The following is an 18448-nucleotide window of genomic DNA, read 5'->3' as shown; positions in this document are numbered from 1 at the left end:
GGTATTTAAAAATCTCCGCTCTCATTTTATTTTTGTGAACGAGAATAAACCAATATCATCCCTTAAAATTTTCACAAATTTTTCTTCACACTGAGTAGGAAAATCACGGAAGTTTTTAAGAATTGACGTTGCGTAGTTTTCCATCGATAAAATAAAGTATGACTGGAAGTCTACGACGTAGCAAATTGAGATACGTGATCTGGTAGTTTCACCGTCAAAATGTATACAGTTTTGCCCATCTCAGGGATCTCAGTCAGGAAAGTGCACCTAATTTATGTTTATACATTTTAGGTATGTAAGCGAATGATTTATTTTACTCATAATTTCCTATTTTGTATCTGATTGTACCAATTTTTCCAGCATTCTGAATTAGGCTGCTGTAAGCCGAGTCGCTTGATCTCTGGAAAATATTCAGGCGTAAACAAACATCCCAAATTTAATTTCAAAAGCTTAACCCTGAAAATGCGTATTTATGCCAGTTTTGAAAAAAACAGTCATCTAAGGGATCCAAAATCACGGAGATTAGATTTCTATGAAGTTACTTCTTATGAATTTACTCGACTAAGCATTCGTTCAAAGATGGATTTTTGGCACCGCGCGCTAACTAGATGAAAACTTCCATTTTCATTGGAACGTGGGTGAAGAGGGATTAAAGTAATCGAAGAAGGAACATATTTAGAGTGAAAAACATTAGTAGAAAAAGAAAAATGAGAAGAAAACGAAGGGAGCCGCGTTCGATTGGATTGTTACATATAAACGGAAGTATGTATGTATGTATGAGCCGCTTTTACGGCGCGCTAGGGCGCTCTGCGACGCCTATTCTCCACAGGAATCTGTCATGGAAACGGAAGTAAGAGATGAAAATGGGCTTCAGTAAATGGCAGTCAGGGGTACAGCACCGGGGTTTTCTAGTTCCCCGAAGAGGACGAGCACCGAGCTCGCTCTCGCTCACAAGATTTCAACCATAACTTTTGAGAAAAGTACACTAGAGCTAAAACAAAATTAATTATAGAAAAACGATTAACGTCCTCCGTGCTTTTACATCAGAGGCATTATAGAAAGGAGATCAAATCAGAGATTAATCTATTCTAAATATGTCGAGTTCCTCTTTGCTATTTTGCTGTTGAGCTGGTGCGCCTTTGAACGCATTGCCACGAGTATGCTGAAATGGAGATGTTGCATGAGTGAGAAATTTGCCATTTGACTGTTGATTCTTATGTAAAAGTACGCGAGAAACACGATGGTGCCACTGACTTTCTCTGAAATCAACTGCCAAGTTCAAAAAAAGCTCTCAAGTTGAGGCCAAAATGGAGGGGATATTCCACGCTATCCTGAGAGTCCACCTCTGCATCAAGACAAGCTCTCCATGCAAAGATAGGGAACAAATACATTAGCATGGTTGCCGTGTTTTCAGTTTTAGAGTCCCAAAATAAAGCGGCAGCCCTGTCAATGTATTTGCTCCCTATCTTTGCATGGGGAGTTTGTCTTGATGTAAAAGTGAACTCTCAGGATAGCGTGGGATGTCCCCTCCATTTTGGCCTCAACTTGAGCGCTTTTTTTGAGCTTGGAAGTTGATTTCAGAGAAAACCAGTGGCGCCATCGTGTTTCTCGCGAACTTTTACATAAGGATCAATAGTCAAATCGCAAATTCCTCACACATGCAACATCTCCATTCTGGAGGCAGGTTGAGATAAAAAAGCGCTCCATACCGGCTGAGCGCTTAAAGTATAGTATTACAAGAAGAAGTTAACAATGTCGCATACGTAGTTATGCGGTTTCGCACTTTGGCCATCGATATGCAGAAAACATCATGAAGTAGTCATTGAATAATCAACCTGAGCGAGTAACTTGAAAACGCTCCCTTGTGCGCCGAGGAAGTTTACAAAGGTTAATTTATGTAAATGAGTCAAAGGCCGTAGAATCATGCGGCAAGTAATTAAACAGGTAGCCGAGTTGCTTCGTTTAATTACAGAGACCGTCACAGATACCCGTGCTCAAGTTAATTATTAACGATCATCGCTCACCCCTACAAGAAAACGAGAATGAATTTGCTCCCACTCCCCTCTAATTGGAAAAAGTTCCAATCAGTTCTTCTGACAGAATCTGTGAACACATTTTTGTTCGAGGAATGGCTCGTTATGATTCTTGTCAAAATTTTTCCCGCATTTTAGTTCTGTCGTGTTTTTACTAAAAAGCTAATTTTATTTGGAGGTTCGGTACTACTTTTGGGCCCGATAACCTCCGAGCTGCAATTTTATTTGAGTTCGGAACTTCCGATTCGGTGACTAACGAATCGCAACGTTGGTGAGTGATTTTGGTGGTCCACTTTTTTTACGTCCAAAGACTTTTCGTCCACAATTTTTATGCCCACAGCACGCATTTTTTTTGTTTTTAACTTATTTGTACATGGACCTCCTTGAGTCAAATACGTCCAATTTTGAGCGTTTAGTTGCGCTTACACCACGCTGCAGCACAGTAAAAGCCCACAACATAAAAGCATAAATTTGAATTCTTTGGAAATCATTAAATTTGACACGGAACCACTATTTTTTTCTTACAAAAAACACATTATATTTTCCAGTAGTACATATTTCTTTTTCATCAGTTTAAAAGGGAATAATCAATGCAGAGAGTGCAAACATTTCAAAATCATGAGTTGAAAAACGCTGACTCCGCGAGTTTAAATATTAGAGCCTAACACAGAGCGGAGCGGCGTATCAGCAGCGCAGAACGCGCACTGGCGCCTACAAACCTAACGGGATACTTCACGCATTGCGCAATGCGTGAAGTATCCCGTTGGGTTTGTAGGCGCCTATGCGCGTGTCACGCTGGTTGCCTGCCGCGCCGCAACGCTTTAAGCAACTATTTCGCGTCAGAGGCGTTGCACAGTATCCTACAAGATTGAAGGCGCACGAAATAACTAGTTAAAGAGGACTTTCAATTTTAACTGCATCTGTTACTGAAAAATGTTTAATTTGGCATTGGAGCGTTTCTTAGGCTCCCGTTTTGGTTTTCATCTTATCATATCCGTGCAGAGTACACATGAACATATGTTTTTATCTGCTCTTAGAGACTGTTCTCTTTCATGACTTGATTCATGAATGAAATGTTTTTAAGAATGAAGGTAGTAGTAGTATGCATTTATTTTTGAGGTGGTTCCTGTCATTTAAATGAGAAGAAAAAAATGTGGACATAACATGTCCACAATTTGGACAATTTTGGACTTATTCATGGTTGGACATTAAATCATGTGGACTTAATGAAGACTGGACTTAACGTTTAGTGGACATTAAGAGCGGTGGACAATTATTTAATGGACGAAAGGTAGGTGGACATTAAGTCCTGGAAGCATTTTGGTACCACCTTGCGAGGAGGGGTCTAAAAAAGGTTCGACCTATCGAAAACCAAGTGATTTGATTAGTTGTATTTGATAGTGTAGTGTTATAATTATAAGCGTTTGGACGGATATTATTACTTTTTGCTGACCTGTAAGCTTAAACCATCAAAATGCAAATCTTCTACCGCAGTGCATTTAACCCATTAGCCCTGTGTCCACTCGTAATAATAGAAGCTCAGAGTGAATCGATGAGAACGATGTATCCGAAACTGGTCACGTCAATTTTGAGCTAGTTTTGAGCTGCCCCATCCACTACGTTACTGAAAAATCGCCGGAGATAGCTCCTGATTTGTCCACCAGCATTGTTGTGCTTGGAGTGCACGTAGCCTCAAGCCTGAATGTTTTACACTGTACTCACTTACGTACAATTTTGTACAATAATTTAACAATGCTTACAATCACATTTTACCCAATATTTCACCTGACCGCACGCATGGGCTCTGAGAAATGCCAGGTTGTGATTGCGCACTGAAAGAAAAGATTGGTAGAATTTACCATTCCTTCACGCTGTATTTCACACTGCGTCAATACAGAGTCAATTCTGCCAGAAGCAAGGTAAACGTTACTATATACTGGCACAGGTAACCATTCCTCTGGCAGAATTGACTTGAAGAGCGGTAGAATTTACCATTCACGCTGTATTTCACACAGCGTGGAGGAATGGTAAATTCTACCGATCTTTTTTTCCAGTGCGATATCTGATCGCGATTGTTGGTCAAAAGAGTCGCGCCGCTCTGTTTTGAGTTACAGCACTCATCAATCGCACCAAGTCCCGACTCTGAGCCATTATGGCCTGGTTACACGCTGAAATTTCCGTCCAATTCCGATCAAAATGATGACCAATATGGCGGTAAAGAGTTACCTAGGTTGATGAATAAAATAAATTAAAACAGCGTCTTGATTGAAATAAGCATGAAATAAGCATGAAATAAGCACGGTTGTGTGGAAATCAGATGAAGGATGAGCCCCACAGCTCCATCATCTACCATCAAAGTTTTGCAGGCCGCAGAAATTTGATGGTAGATGGTGCGCACCAGTCACCATTTGATCGGAAATTGATGGAAATTTGAGCGCGTAACCGGCACATTAGGAGCTTCCATTTTGACACGTGGAGGCAGCGCTATTGTCATAAAAACATCGTAACTGTGGAGCCATCAGTCATAGATCAATGACTCGCGCTATCATTTTTTTTTTAGTATCGACATTTAGGGATTCGCTTTCGATGAGGGTTGCCTAATGCATACGAAAAAGCGAAGGTTGTAAGGCGTTGGTTGAAAATTGGATCGACAGAAATGCACGAGCTAAACGGGAAACTGATTGTGATTGGAATTTTAAGCGGAAGGGAGGCGCTAGGCGGAGAGGAGCGTGGAGCGTGGAGCGTGCCCGCACAGCGGAGCTCTAAGCGGGTTTTTTCTTAGCTCCCGCGGCCACGGGCGGCTCAGCTTCCCGGTCGTGGCACGTCGCCATGACGACCCGCCGTTATGTATGTTATTGATTGCTCATGCTTTGCTTGTTCACTTGTTGTGCTCATCTGAAAAATAAATTCCTTTTCATCTCTTTTGCCAGAAATTAATCTCCCACGCTCGGGTCTGTTGTCAAATTGTCGTGGAATCCACCATCACGGCCCCCTCTTAATGACGAAGGGTTGAAATTAAATCAGTGAGAACTAAAACACACAAAAGTGAGCATTTTCGAGTTACCGAGTTGGTGTGTTTTCGTTCTCACCGATTCAATTGAGGGGCTTCGAGGACAAGGCGTGCAATTAATTGTTTGTTTTTCGAGAAAAAAGCCACCATTCAGCAAAAATTATCTCTTCGTCAAGTTATCAGTGAAATTAATTCAGTATCTGATCTAGCTTAAAACTCACAAAGCGCAGAAGATGTAACTTTACGTTACATACGTTTTGAAAATTCCTAGGGGTGCAAACACGGCTATTCGATCGAACGCATTGTGCGATTCGAGATCTTTCACTTATGTGAGTTTAAAACTCACAAAGCGCAGATGTGCGCAAAAATGTGCGTTTACGTGCTATTGGAAATTCCTAGGGATGCAAACACGGCTATTTGGTCGAACTCATTGTGCGGTTCGAGATCTCTCACTTGTGAGTTTAAAACTCACGAAGCGCGCCAGATGTGCAATTACGTGCTTTTGATTCCTAGGAGTGCAAACACGGCTATTCGTTCGAACGCATTGTGCGGTTCGAGATCTTTTCACTTGTCAGTTCAAAACTCACAACGCGCAGAAGATGTGCGTTTACTTGCTTTTCGAAATTCCTAGGGGTGCGAACACGGCTATTCGGTCGAAGTCATTGTGCGGTTTGAGACCTCTCGACTTGTGAGTTTAAGTAGACTTCGCTTTTTGGCTAATAGGGAAATAAGAGTTACGAACAGAGAAAAAAAAGTCTTATCGAATGAGTTGAATTTTAAAATTGTGCATGTTCCCATCATCATATTTTAAGTGAAATTTTGATTACGAATCGTGTGTTCTTTTGCTTGATTTCTAATCGTGGCTAGTGGCCCATCACAACGCATTACTTCGTCCTTGCAAAAACCAGTCTCTCGTAATTGAAGTAGAATTCATTAAAAACTACTGGTCTAAATTGTGACCCTCCAGTAATTAAATTCACTCTTTAATTTCGGCGGAGAAAATGATATTTGACGGAAACAATCCGCAATTACATATTCTATTCTCAAAAAAAAAAAAAAAAAAAAAAAAAAAAAAAAAAAAATTGGAGAAAACAATAAATACATCGAGTCCATCAAGGATGCTCCTGGGGTGCAAGATATAGGCAAGTGGGCTAGTGTGAAGAGAGGGATGTGGTCGTCGGAGCACGTTAACCGAATGGATGAAGAGAGGCTAGTGAAAATTTGTATGACCGGACAACCCTTAGGGATAAGAGTACCTGGACAACCCCGGAAGAGATGGGCACAAAGCTGCCTCTCTTCTCATGAGGACGGATTGAAGGTTTTATGCTGTTTTAATAGATTTGACGAGTCCTTTATTTTTAGTGATTTTTAGATTCTTAATATTTCTATAGCTTACTATGCTCGATACTGGATGGCCTGACATTCAGGGCTATGCCCTAGTCGTTAGCGGAACAAGAAGAAGAAGAAGAAGAAGAAGAAGAAGAAGAAGAAGAAAAGGAGGTGAAGGAGAAGGAGGAGGAGGAGGAGGAGGAATAAAGACATATCTTCGGTGGCTCCCTTTTTACCGAAATGAAGTGTATAGAAAATAAAAACGTTACATTAGAGTTTGGTGGTGCTTAATCCTTATAGATGCCCAAGTCGGATCAAATCACCCGAGGGCTTGCTAAAAACACGTGACTCGCGACTTACATGGGGCCAGCTCATACCGTCGCTCCTCTGACGTAAGGGCATGTCTAAATTTTCACATGAGCCGTGGAAAGCATAGCGTTATACGGATAACAGGGCTTAGGTGCAAATCGAGGTACGCCCTTACGCCAGAGGAGCGACGAAATAAGCTTTAGACACAGGTCTACAAATACATCCTAAAAAATCGGATCAAACATCAAATTGAAAAAAATTGAGTACCAACACAGCCGGAGTTAGGAGAGACGTGTTCGGACCACCTTTTAAACTTTTCTCCCGAATCTGAACGACATCTCATCGAGCGGCAGTACAGAACGGAGCATTGCGAGTTCACGGCACGCGACATCGCGCCTTCAATTTTGCAGACGCAACACAGACATCCATTGAGTACGAATAGTTGTATTACTGCGCCGTCATCAACGCCCGTCTTTCTTCTTGCTCTATTCCCATAGCTCATATTTTGTTTGTTGCTTTCTGTCTTACTTTGTCGTGGTGCTTCAAGGGCTACCCGAGCAACACAGCTGAAGATGGGAGAGACGTAACCGAGAACATGTTTTAACTTTTCTACCGAATCTAAGCGACGCACCTCATTGGCAGCATGTAGAGCGGGGCAGTGGCGTTGCGGTTTATCCTTGATCTACCATTTAAACGCATGAAAAAGGATCGATAAACAGGTGCTCGCAGCGAACACCTTAATAATCGATCCTTTACCATAACTTTAAATGGGAAAATATCGATAATCGATCATTTACGCCTCGTCACTGGAGCGGAGCATTTTCCTGGGCTTTTCAAGTCTTTAACATGCATTGTGATACATCTATATCTTTATATAATGCTCTTTATTGTGCTTTTGTGAATATTTTCTTGCTGAAGATGGCTTTTAGCCGAAATGCATCCTGGAAAATATACTTTTAATTCTTCATAATATGCGTGTTCTGGTATATCTTTTATCAAAATACGATTCTGTGACTAGCGCAATTGACCCATTAACTCTGCTTCTATTTTTTTGTAATTTTGAGCTTTGAATGACTTGGACTGCCTTCACTGAAACTGCGAGGCACCTAAAACCTGAGTGACAGACAACGGGATCATTTAAGGGGTTGTGGAACAAGCCGGTGCGTGGTGCGTTTGAGCTGCGATCGGGATCGGGGGTGGATCCGATTGACGGCGGCGACAAAGGTCCGCGCGGGGCTCTTACGAGGGGGGCGGGGGGCGTCCATAAATTTCCCCGCGGCCGCGGCGCGCCCCGCCCCCTCTTTTGCGCACGCATCTGTCACTGTTGCATCGTCTCTCGTCTCAGCTACGGCTCTCGCGGATTATGACGACAGTTTACAAGACGTGGAGGCTCTCCATAAGTTAATCGGAAATAAGCGGAGATCCATTAATTCGTGTGGCCTACGTGACCGTCTGGGGGGAGGGGACTTAGACGCGAGTGAGAAAGTCCTCCAAGGGACTGATCATTGAAATTGATAGACAAAGCTACAGACAAATACATTTTAATGCACAAGAAAAAAAACATATTGGATCTAGAGTCCAGACTCTTGAAAACATTGACAAGAAAAAATACTCTTGATTCAATCGGATTTTTGCTTGAATCAAAACGAAATCCGCTTAAATTAAGAGGCTTGGTTCTTGATTTAAGCTTCAATCTGATTGAATCAAGAGTACTTCTTCTTGTCGATGTTTTTAAGAGTCTGGACTCTAGATCCAATGTGTTTTTTTTTTTCAGTGTGCCGATTTGGCTGGCTTTCACAGAGCATGGTAAAAAGATACCCTGTTAAGTAATACCCGATGCTCGGAAAAATATCCTTTGAATAATGCTCTTTCAAATGCCTGCATAATCACAAAAATCAGATAGGACCTCCCTATAGGGAAGGGTTCTGTTTAAGGAAGGAACGTCTGTATGGATCCGGCTCATATTATTGAATATTTGGAACTATGTTTTCTTGACAGGACAAGACAACCCCTAATTTGCACTATACATCTTTTCGACGACTTGTCGTTCTGAATATTAACATTCAAATTAATTACTATTCATATTAATTACTTTTGAATACAGCCACCAATTTCAAGTATCCTAGTTTTTTTACCCGCGTTTATGCTCGGTTGTCACACGCATTTTTTCGTGAAGGAAGCGTGACTCTCAAGTCGGCCTCTACCGCGGAGTGTAGCCCTCTCCGCACGCGTGGCACCGCCCGCCCCAGACCAAGTGTTGGCACGTGCGGCAATTGTCAAAATATTTAGACAGCAAATTTAGCACCTCCATTCTCTTTTTAACTTTCCAGCCCCGCCTCACACGCCGTCGAGCCGCCTCCTCGCGTGTCCAACAATCATTCGCGGGCTTTGTTAAATCACTAAAAAAGTTCCTATATGTTCAATAGTAAAAAAAATAGAGAGAGAGGCCTGACATACCCGTTTTCACGCCTCTCTTTGGTCGAAGAACGAGACTGAGCTCGATGAGATATATCGAAGGGTCGAGCACAGCGAAATGGGGATATGGCACCTACGACAGATGTGAGTGTGGGGAAATTCAGGATTTTAAATATCTCCTGGAATGTCCTGAAATGAAATCGGTATGCACTAGGGATGACCTAATTTTAGCAAATGACATTGCAACTAATATTGCTAATTATTGGAGCGCTCGGATCTAAATTTTACCTACTTTTTAACACATTGTATTAATGATCATTTTACATGTCTGTTACTCCGAGCACGGAAGAAGAAGAAGAAAAAGAAAATGGAGAAAAAGAACCGAAAGATCACAATCCGGTCAATTTTTATATCGTGAACTCATGGGCTTCAATAAAATGGTAACGACCACGATTCTTGATGCAGAATCATCTTTTTATGGCATAGCATGGCGAATTTGGAACAACGTTTTCTTGGTGTTTTTAAATATTGAATCTTTTCTCTGTGGCATGATTTTCCAAATTTTCATTAGTTTTTTCATTTTTTTTTTTTTTTTTAATAACTGATTCCCAAAAATGTAAAATTTCGAAAAATATCTGGTACTCTATAATTAAAATCTCAAAATGATCAAGGATTGAGAAAGATGGCTTTATTGAATTAACAGAATTCATCTGTTATATTTGCATTAACAAAACAGCTTAAGTTACATGATTTTCCCGGCGGCGTTTATTTAGTGCGGTGAATTGCGTTTATTTAGTGCAGTAAACTGCGTTTATTTAGTGCAGTAAACTGCGTTTATTTAGTGCAATAACTTGCGTTTTTTAGTGCGATTAATAAGAAGGAAATGTATGGATCCTCATTTCGATACGATATGATTTTCCGGGGTCGAACTTCGACCGAGGGTGCGGGCTAGAGGCATCTACTGCACGCCTTAGTGCGGTTTTTGATTGGTAGTCTTCAATGCCGAAAAAAAGACCTAGCTCCTCTTTATTTTCGGCAATTGGGTGGAGCTCAACCGAAGTTTTGAACTGCTTTCTGCTGAGGCCCACTGAAATGACACATGCTAATAAAAGACTACCTGCTGAGCCTTTCTTCTGGCGATGCTAAATTTATTTCACACGGCGGGAGAGGGATGTGGTGCGCTCTTTTTTCCAGTGGATTTTGGCGTGGTATTAATTGAAATACGAACTTTGAAAATGATGGCTTTACTGTTCATTATTGAATCATTATGTAACATAATTAAGTATTTGCATCATCAACACGATATTGTTAAATATCGATTTCCAAAGTATCAATTTCGCAAAGAGTATAGTCAAATTTTTCGTGAGCCAAAAAATACAGTATAATTCATTTCATCACATTCATTCATTCATTACATTTTCATTTCAATTTATTTGAATGACACAGCATTTAACTTTCTTTTTTCGCCGTAAAGCTTAAAATGATTGAAATTGTCACAAAAACAACACGTGTTACTCATCTTTTACATTGGAAAAAAGTGTGATGTGAGCACATCGATGTCATTAAATAATCGAAAAGTATGATAATTGCTACCAGATGTCTGGTTATCCTTACCCTTCAACATCACTATGTCAACAATCAAGTAGGCTCATGATAGAACCAAGGAAAACACACGAATAATGTGGTCCGAACTATATGTGTAACAAAGTGGTAAAATAGTACCGGGTCTACACTATTGTGTGGGGAAAGCGAGGCCAAAAAACTCCAAAATTGTCAATTAGAGTAAAAAATTTGAGCTCTAAAGAGAATTAGTTCAAGACGGATAAAGGAGAGAGCTGAAATTTTTGGAATTTTTTGGCCGTATTGTTTTCCGTGCAACATAGTGTGGACTCAGCACTTCTTTACCACCTTGTCTCATGTAGGATAGCTCATTATACTCTCTGGCAAAATTTACCATGACTGTTTTGCAATGCAATAAAATTAGTACTACGCTGAAGTGGCAGCTACCAACATTGAATGCAATAATGTGATGGTATGCCAAAGAGGTTTACGTCATTGTGTAATAGTTTCTAATGCATTTTGCCTGTTCAGGACTTCAGGCATCTTCAGAGTGGTAGTAACTATGAACGTTTTAAACTTTAATAAACTTTCCACATTTTTTGCGGTCGTCAGTAGGCACGTTGTTAAGTTTGTAGTGCTCATAGCTATTACCGCTCTGAAGATGCCTGAACAGGCGAAATGCATTAGAAACTAATAAGTACACAACGAAGTAAGCACCTTTGGCATACCATCACATTACTGAATTGAATTACAGGTGCAATATACATAACTTGCTTAACATGGAATGCTTTTCTTCCAAAAATTACAATTTTACATTTTTTAAACCTCGATATCACTTTTTTATTCTCTTCTACCTTTTTTATAAACCGTGTTTCCCGAGTCCATATGCCAGTCGATTCCTTGGCATAATGAAACGGCCGATGGTATTGAAACAATATCAACAATATCAATTTCCACACAACCCTTTTGTCAGGCGCGCAGATCGGATCCTGGCCCCCCTCCTTTCATCCCCGCGGGTCTTGTCAACGCTCCTCGGAGCCCACGTTTGCAACGTAGCCACCTCCCTTGTGATAATTTACAGTTCCTCTGCGGCGTATTCGAGGATCGGGGAATTTTTCCAGAGAATTTGACAATGCAGTACGTTTGATATGCTAATAAAATTAGTGGTCGCATCAAACTTCTAAAGCCCGCGTCCCCGTCTCCACCGACAATGGCGCTTTTCCTCCCTGGGGCTCACGGGGACTCCTTTTCTTTTTTTTCTCTCATCGTAGCGTAATTATTTTGAGCGGGCTCCGCGAGTGGGGGAGGGGGTGCGGGGCGGGGAGTAAGCTGAGCTTCTTCAACTCTGCGGAATGAACAGCTTTACGAATGCCTCGACCCGAGAGAGAACTGTTCGCATTTACAGCGAAATATTTAGCGCTGAACAACAAAGAATTTTAAATTTGCCGCCAGGAAGTATCTTAATATTTAATTTGAAAAATAGAATGAAATTGTGAATCAACCACTGTACTAATTGCGAGGGGCGTTGGTTCATTTGAAAGGTGTTGTTCTCAATGCTTCGGGAAAACTATAAATTATTTTCTGGGGTTCGTCCCCGATTTTTAAATCCCTAAAAACTCATAAATTGGATGAGGGGAAGTGGGGTTTTTTTTTTTTTCGGAAAAGTTTTGTTGCTACGCATCTTACTTTACTGTTTGCTGTCTTTTTATCAGCTGTTTTCATTCAACAATCATCATTAAGTGAGGTTACTTCCAACACTCAACTGCCATCAACTTACATTTTTCTTTTCCCGCGTTTTTTTTTTTTTTTTTTTTTTTTTTTTTTTTTTACGGTTTTTCATGATTGGTTCCATATTTTTCCTATTGCCAATTTTTCCTCATTAAGGCAATAACCTCCAAGTTTTTTTTCTCATTTCCGATCAGAACTTTTCACGCTGTTTCTTTTCAATGTGTATAAATATGTTTATTATTAATTTCCATTTTCATTTCATCCTTTTTCTTCTGATTTATTTTTTTTAATTTAAAAATTGAACTTTTCAGTTATGATTTTGTTAAAATAATAATAATTTTTACTAATTTTAATTTTAAATTTAACAGTTGTTATGAGTGAAATTTTCAATGACCGAGGCGGTCGTCCTCCAAAACGTGGTCGCGTTTTCCAGAATTCTTCGCATGTTCGTTTAGTGAAGCAAGAACTTAACTCTGTTATTAGTATAGAAAATCAAAGTTTCATTTCTTCATTTCGGAAGTATAAAATTGATGATCAGAACTTTGATGAAAATTTTGTTACCAAATTTTCAGTCGGTTCAATGAATATAATTTGTCATCATTGTGATGCTCGCCATTTTCAGGGTGACATGTCCAATGGTCATTTTAATAACTGCTGCCAAAATGGCTTAATTTCTTTAACGAGTATTCGGACAAATACCGATTTGAAATCATTATTTTTATATTCTCCAAATTTCATAAAGCATATCAGAAATTATAATAGTGCTGTTGCTTTTGCCTCTTTCTCTGTAAATCGAATTGATATTCCGGGTGATGGACCTTATTGCTTTAAATTTCAAGGATCCATATATATGTAAGTTTATTTAATATTTACCGTTACGTAACGTACTTTTTTCAGTTTCTCAGTCCGTCCCTCCCTCCTTCCCACCCCTTAACGCATCCGGAATGCAGCTGCATTCCGGATGCATTTAAAAAATAAAAAAAGATCTTCTTTTAAAATTAGTTTGAAAACAAATGTAAAACCTAAAAAATAATTTTGTATGAAGATTAAAACAAAATTTTAGTTTAAAGTTTACTAAATAAAATTACAATTTTTGGAAACATTTGTTTATACTTATTCTCTCAAAGAAATAATTAGACCCGATTCAAAGACAAAACAGAAAATTAAATGAAAATAAATAAAAAAAAAAAAAAAATGTGAAAGTGAAAAGTGTACAGGAAAAATAAGGGGCTGCGAAGCAGCCCCATAAGCCCTAGTTTTTTCTTAAATCAAGAATTTTGCTGCTTAATATAAAGTACGTTTTTGCTTAAGCCTTGTCTCAAGGAAAATTCAGCTTAAATTAAGATAGAAAAAATTCTTGGCGGCAAATTCAAGAATCATCATGCTTGAGCCAAGCAAATTGACTTTCAGTGAACATAATAAAGATATCTTGATATGTATTTTCTTTTAATAGCTTTTGATAATGCTTGTCGTCAAAAAAAGTTCTCTTGATTTGGTGTTAGTTGTCCGGATAATAAGTTTGCTCGATCTTTTGTGGTGCGCAGTGAAGGTTGAAACTAGTCCACATAATGGACCACTAGACAGGGTACGAATTTTAGCATTCTAATACATGTTTCTGAACCAGAATTTCACGTAGAACACGATTCGCGCAACAAAAGTTACTGAGACCAACTCTTAGCGAAGATATTAACGTTTTTATTTCACATTAGTTACGAGGAATTTGAACTGGCCGCTCACAAGAAACTCAGAGCTCTACGTGAGTCAAATCGCGCACTACAATGATTTCAGCAAGCTTCTCAATCGAGCAATGTTCATTTCCCACCATGTGTGGTTCAAACTATAAGCAATCTGCTATAGCTGAGCCAAAGCGTCAAGACTGAGGTTCCCAGATTTTTATATCGCTGAGACGTTTATGATAACGTCTAGCGCGCGATGTGAATCACGTAGAGCATTGAGTTTTCATGAGTGGGTGGTTTCAATTCACGCATTGAGAATCATTAAATATCTTCGTAAGGAGTTGATTTCGGTAATTTTCGTTGTGCGTATCGCGTTCTACGTGAAATTTTGGTTAGGAATCATGTATCAGAATGCTGAAACTCGTACCTTGTCTAGTGGTCCATTGACATAATCACATTGATAATCGATCATTCACGCCTCGCCACTGCTCCCATCCGAGTTTGTTCACTTATTTTCGGTTGAAATTGTGCAGAAGGTCATGTAGCCGGTCCGTGCTCGCACTGTCACGCTGTTTGAAGGGACTCCTTTCAGAAAAGTTTCGCAGATCGGATAAGAGTATTACGTTACGTAAATACGGGTTCGAAACATACAGGGGACATGCTACGATGAACTGAAATGTCACTCCATAGACCAAACATTAAGAAATCGTCTAATAAAAATTTAACCTTTAATAAAGGCTTAAAGTAAGTTTACGGATGAGCTTTCCAATTTTTATCCGATTTCGATTTAGCGATGTTATTAATAGCCAATTAAAAAACATGACTTTTGGTGATACTTTCAAGGTTTTGAAAAACGATTTTTGGAATTAATGTCCCTCGGTGATTGATCTACAGAGCTGACACCTAGAAATTTCCTGGATAATCTCCCTAATATCTATCAATTGAAATCCATCGATCGTAATAAGAATGGTTTGCGACATAGCCCGTCGCTTTCCGCACGAAAAAACCGAACTCCATTTAAAGGGTACAAAATCGACTCAAACGATTCAATTTTGGACAAGAACGTCTTTAAACGCTTTTTTCTTAAAATTTTTCTGATTTTTGCACGAGATCATCAGTAGAAAAATCAGGAAAATTTTCAGTTATAAATGCCCAAGATTCTCCTGGGAAAAAAGCAATTTCCGAGAGGAAATTCGGCATCAATGCAATGTAGTTACGTTCTTTCGTTAAGAAAACGACGAGCTAAGGATCCACTCCAAGCCGATAAAAACATTCTGAAACTTTAACGAAAAGTTTTAAGAATTCAAATTATATAAAATCATTGGAGAGTAATACAGATGACCGACCAGTTTTTTAAGATAGGTGCACTGGAAAAAAAAAAAACACATTGGATATAGAATCCTGAGTCTTGAAAACATTAATTGACAAGAAAAAATACTCTTGATTCGATCAGATTCAAACTGACATCAAAAGAAAATCCACTCAAATTAAGAGGCTGGGCTCTTGATTTAAGCTTAAATCCGATTGAATCAAGAGTATTTTTTCTTGTCGATGTTTTTAAGAGTCAGGACTCTAGATCCAATGTTTTTTTTTTTTTTTTTTTTTTTTTTTTTTTTTTTTTTTTTTCGAGTGTGTGTCCTGTGTCCTGTGTCCTAAGTCGTCCACAAGACGTCCATTTTAACATAGAAACATTTTAACGTCGAGAAAGGTAACCACGCTCTTCGCCGATGGGCCGGATTTCCGATATACAACTAGTCAACCCTGTCCATCTCTCGGCTAATCTTAATTCCACCACACCAGTGGCCGGGGGATGGGGTGGAGGATGGGAAAGGGGAAGGGGAGCAGGAGCACTCCGCAAAGCTGCGATAGAGGGGTGAGGCGAGGACACTTCATTAGCCCCCACCTGCCTTCCCCACTAGCAATCGGGAGTGCAGATTATTATCGGGCACTTTGGAAAACATACTTTTTTCAGTGCAGCGCCGCGTCACAAGGACCCTGTGACTATAGTTCCGCATATGTTCCGACCTTTGGGGGTTATTAACCACCCCAACCCACCAAATATCAATATTTTCTTTGGCGGGTTTTATCTGCACCGCTTTGAGGTTGTTTAAATCCCTATTTGTAAGGGTCTCGAGTGCATATCATAACAAATTGACAAAATTGGTTTTTAAAATTGTATACTAATACTGAGATTCTCAGTGCTTGAGGAAACCTCCATCCTGGGGTAAACTGAGCATCGAAATAAAATAACATTTGATCAAAATAAATGAAATTAGACAAAAGTCATTAAATAAAAGCTTAATGTGGGTTGTACCTCATTATTTAAATTAAACACAAATTATCCCTCTGCTAATTCCATTATGAACGTTAGAATTGGAGTGAATGATGCAATTTCCCAATAGCAAATTACTTTTCCGCCGATATGCATTCAGAGCCCGGGAAATGCGATTACTTGTTATAACTATTGAGGTTAAATGCAAACCATCGATTGGTTAAAAATTGACCAAACAACTGATTGTAAACAATTGAATGGCTTCAATAACGTGACGCAAAAAATTAATGAGTACGAAAAAAATTTACGGCTCTCATTAAAGAGGAAAAAAGTTAAGAAAGCTAAGGTTAAAAAAAAATTGGTTCAGTCATATTATAGTAAAACTACACGAACAATAAATCGCAGAAGACCTAATAAATTGATAATAAATCCAAAAATTAATCTTGCAGAAAAGATACACTGCCGTGCTAAGGAAAAACCCCGTATGAATCCTTGGCCGTTGCCATATTTCATTTGGTAAATCACGATTTTTCGGGAAAATTTGTAAATATTTTCCCTCCAATATTTCAGATTATTTTGTTCGAAATTTCATTTGAAGTTCCTGAACATTTCAAGGGAAAATATCCATAGCTTTTCTCAAGAATAAACATTTTATCGAAGAAAATTTGGCAACTCTCGAATGTTCATACGGCGTTCTTCCTTAGCACAGCAGTACACGAAACTGGTAATCCTCCACTCTCCCTACAAATATTGAATTCGTCGTGTTTGTGACATGATTCGGCATCAGAGTAGGGAATCTCTCCAGAATCTACCCCTTCATCAGGCACCCTCTGCGGCGCTGTAGCCCCGGAAAGAGAGGCGGCTTCATATTTCTACTTTTCAATTACCGACACGCCCTCGGCTTGGTGTTGACGAGGCTTTGAATACATTTAATGCCGATCGGGACAAGTGCAGTGTTACATTAAAAAAACATTAGCTTCCTGGTACTGGTGTCTGATTTAATCCTCACACGACACAAGTGGGTGTAGTTGAGCTTAAAAGCTCGCCTATCCTCGTTTTCTCTCTTGGTCGGGACGCGTGCTGCGGCTTTGCGGCATTGGCGAGGCGTGATTGATCGATTATTATCGATATTTCCCCATTTGAAGCTATGTTAAAGAATCGATTATTAAGGTGCTCGTTTCGAACAACCCGTTTATCGATCCTTTCCCATGGGTTTAAATGGCGCATCAATCGATAAATCACAAAGCACGCCTGGTTCCGTTGGGTCATAAACTATGAAACGCATATCAAAGCGAGCCAATACCGAGGCTTAGGTAACTCTACTGTCTATTCTATTGGTGGTTAAAGCGTCAACGCGGTAACCAATATTACAAACTAACTATTAAATTCAAACACTGATTCAAGATGAACAGCAACATCCAAAATGCACAATACTTTTAAGTAATACATTTAATAGCCAAATTTGGCTGGCTAAGTTGTATAAAACATGGTGACTGATCAGGGCCGGATTAAGGCGGTGGATACATGGGCCACGACCCATGGCCAGGCATTTGAGGCGCCTCATGAGGTTATGCTGTACAGCATCAACTCGTAGCTTCAGCATCAATGCCGTATGCCCAGGTAGCGGCCGTTCGGGCATACGGCTCCGAGCCTGATGCGCTCAACCTGCCGGCCGCCGGCTTCGGGCATTGAAGCCCGATGCTGGAGAGCCGACCGAGCCAGCCTCAAGCGCTGATGCTGAGGTTTGATGCTGGCTCATGGGCCTCAGCCTCTGAGGCCGGACCGTCGGCTTGCGGCCCGATACGGCCTTAATTTTCGGACCCGCCACCCAGCTTAATTACCGACGGGGCTGTCCCAGAAGACCGCGACCCTCGGACTCGGCGATGAATTCGCGGAACACCCCTTTGTTTACGTTTCCCATTGGCGCGGTGGCCCACGCCGGGGCGCTGGCGTCCGACGCGTCTGCTAATTGAGGCCGCTAATTTTGATGCTGGACTCAGCATCAAAACTGATGCAGCATCAGAAAAGGAGCCGGGAGTCGGCTTCACCAGGTGAAAGCCGCCTCAACGGCATATGCGCTCCCCCAGCGCACTGATCGAAGCGGCATGAAAGTCCG

This window comes from Bemisia tabaci, chromosome 3, assembly GCF_918797505.1.
Source record: "Bemisia tabaci chromosome 3, PGI_BMITA_v3".
Classification (NCBI taxonomy): domain Eukaryota; kingdom Metazoa; phylum Arthropoda; class Insecta; order Hemiptera; family Aleyrodidae; genus Bemisia; species Bemisia tabaci.
Note: the sequence above shows the minus strand (reverse complement) of the source record.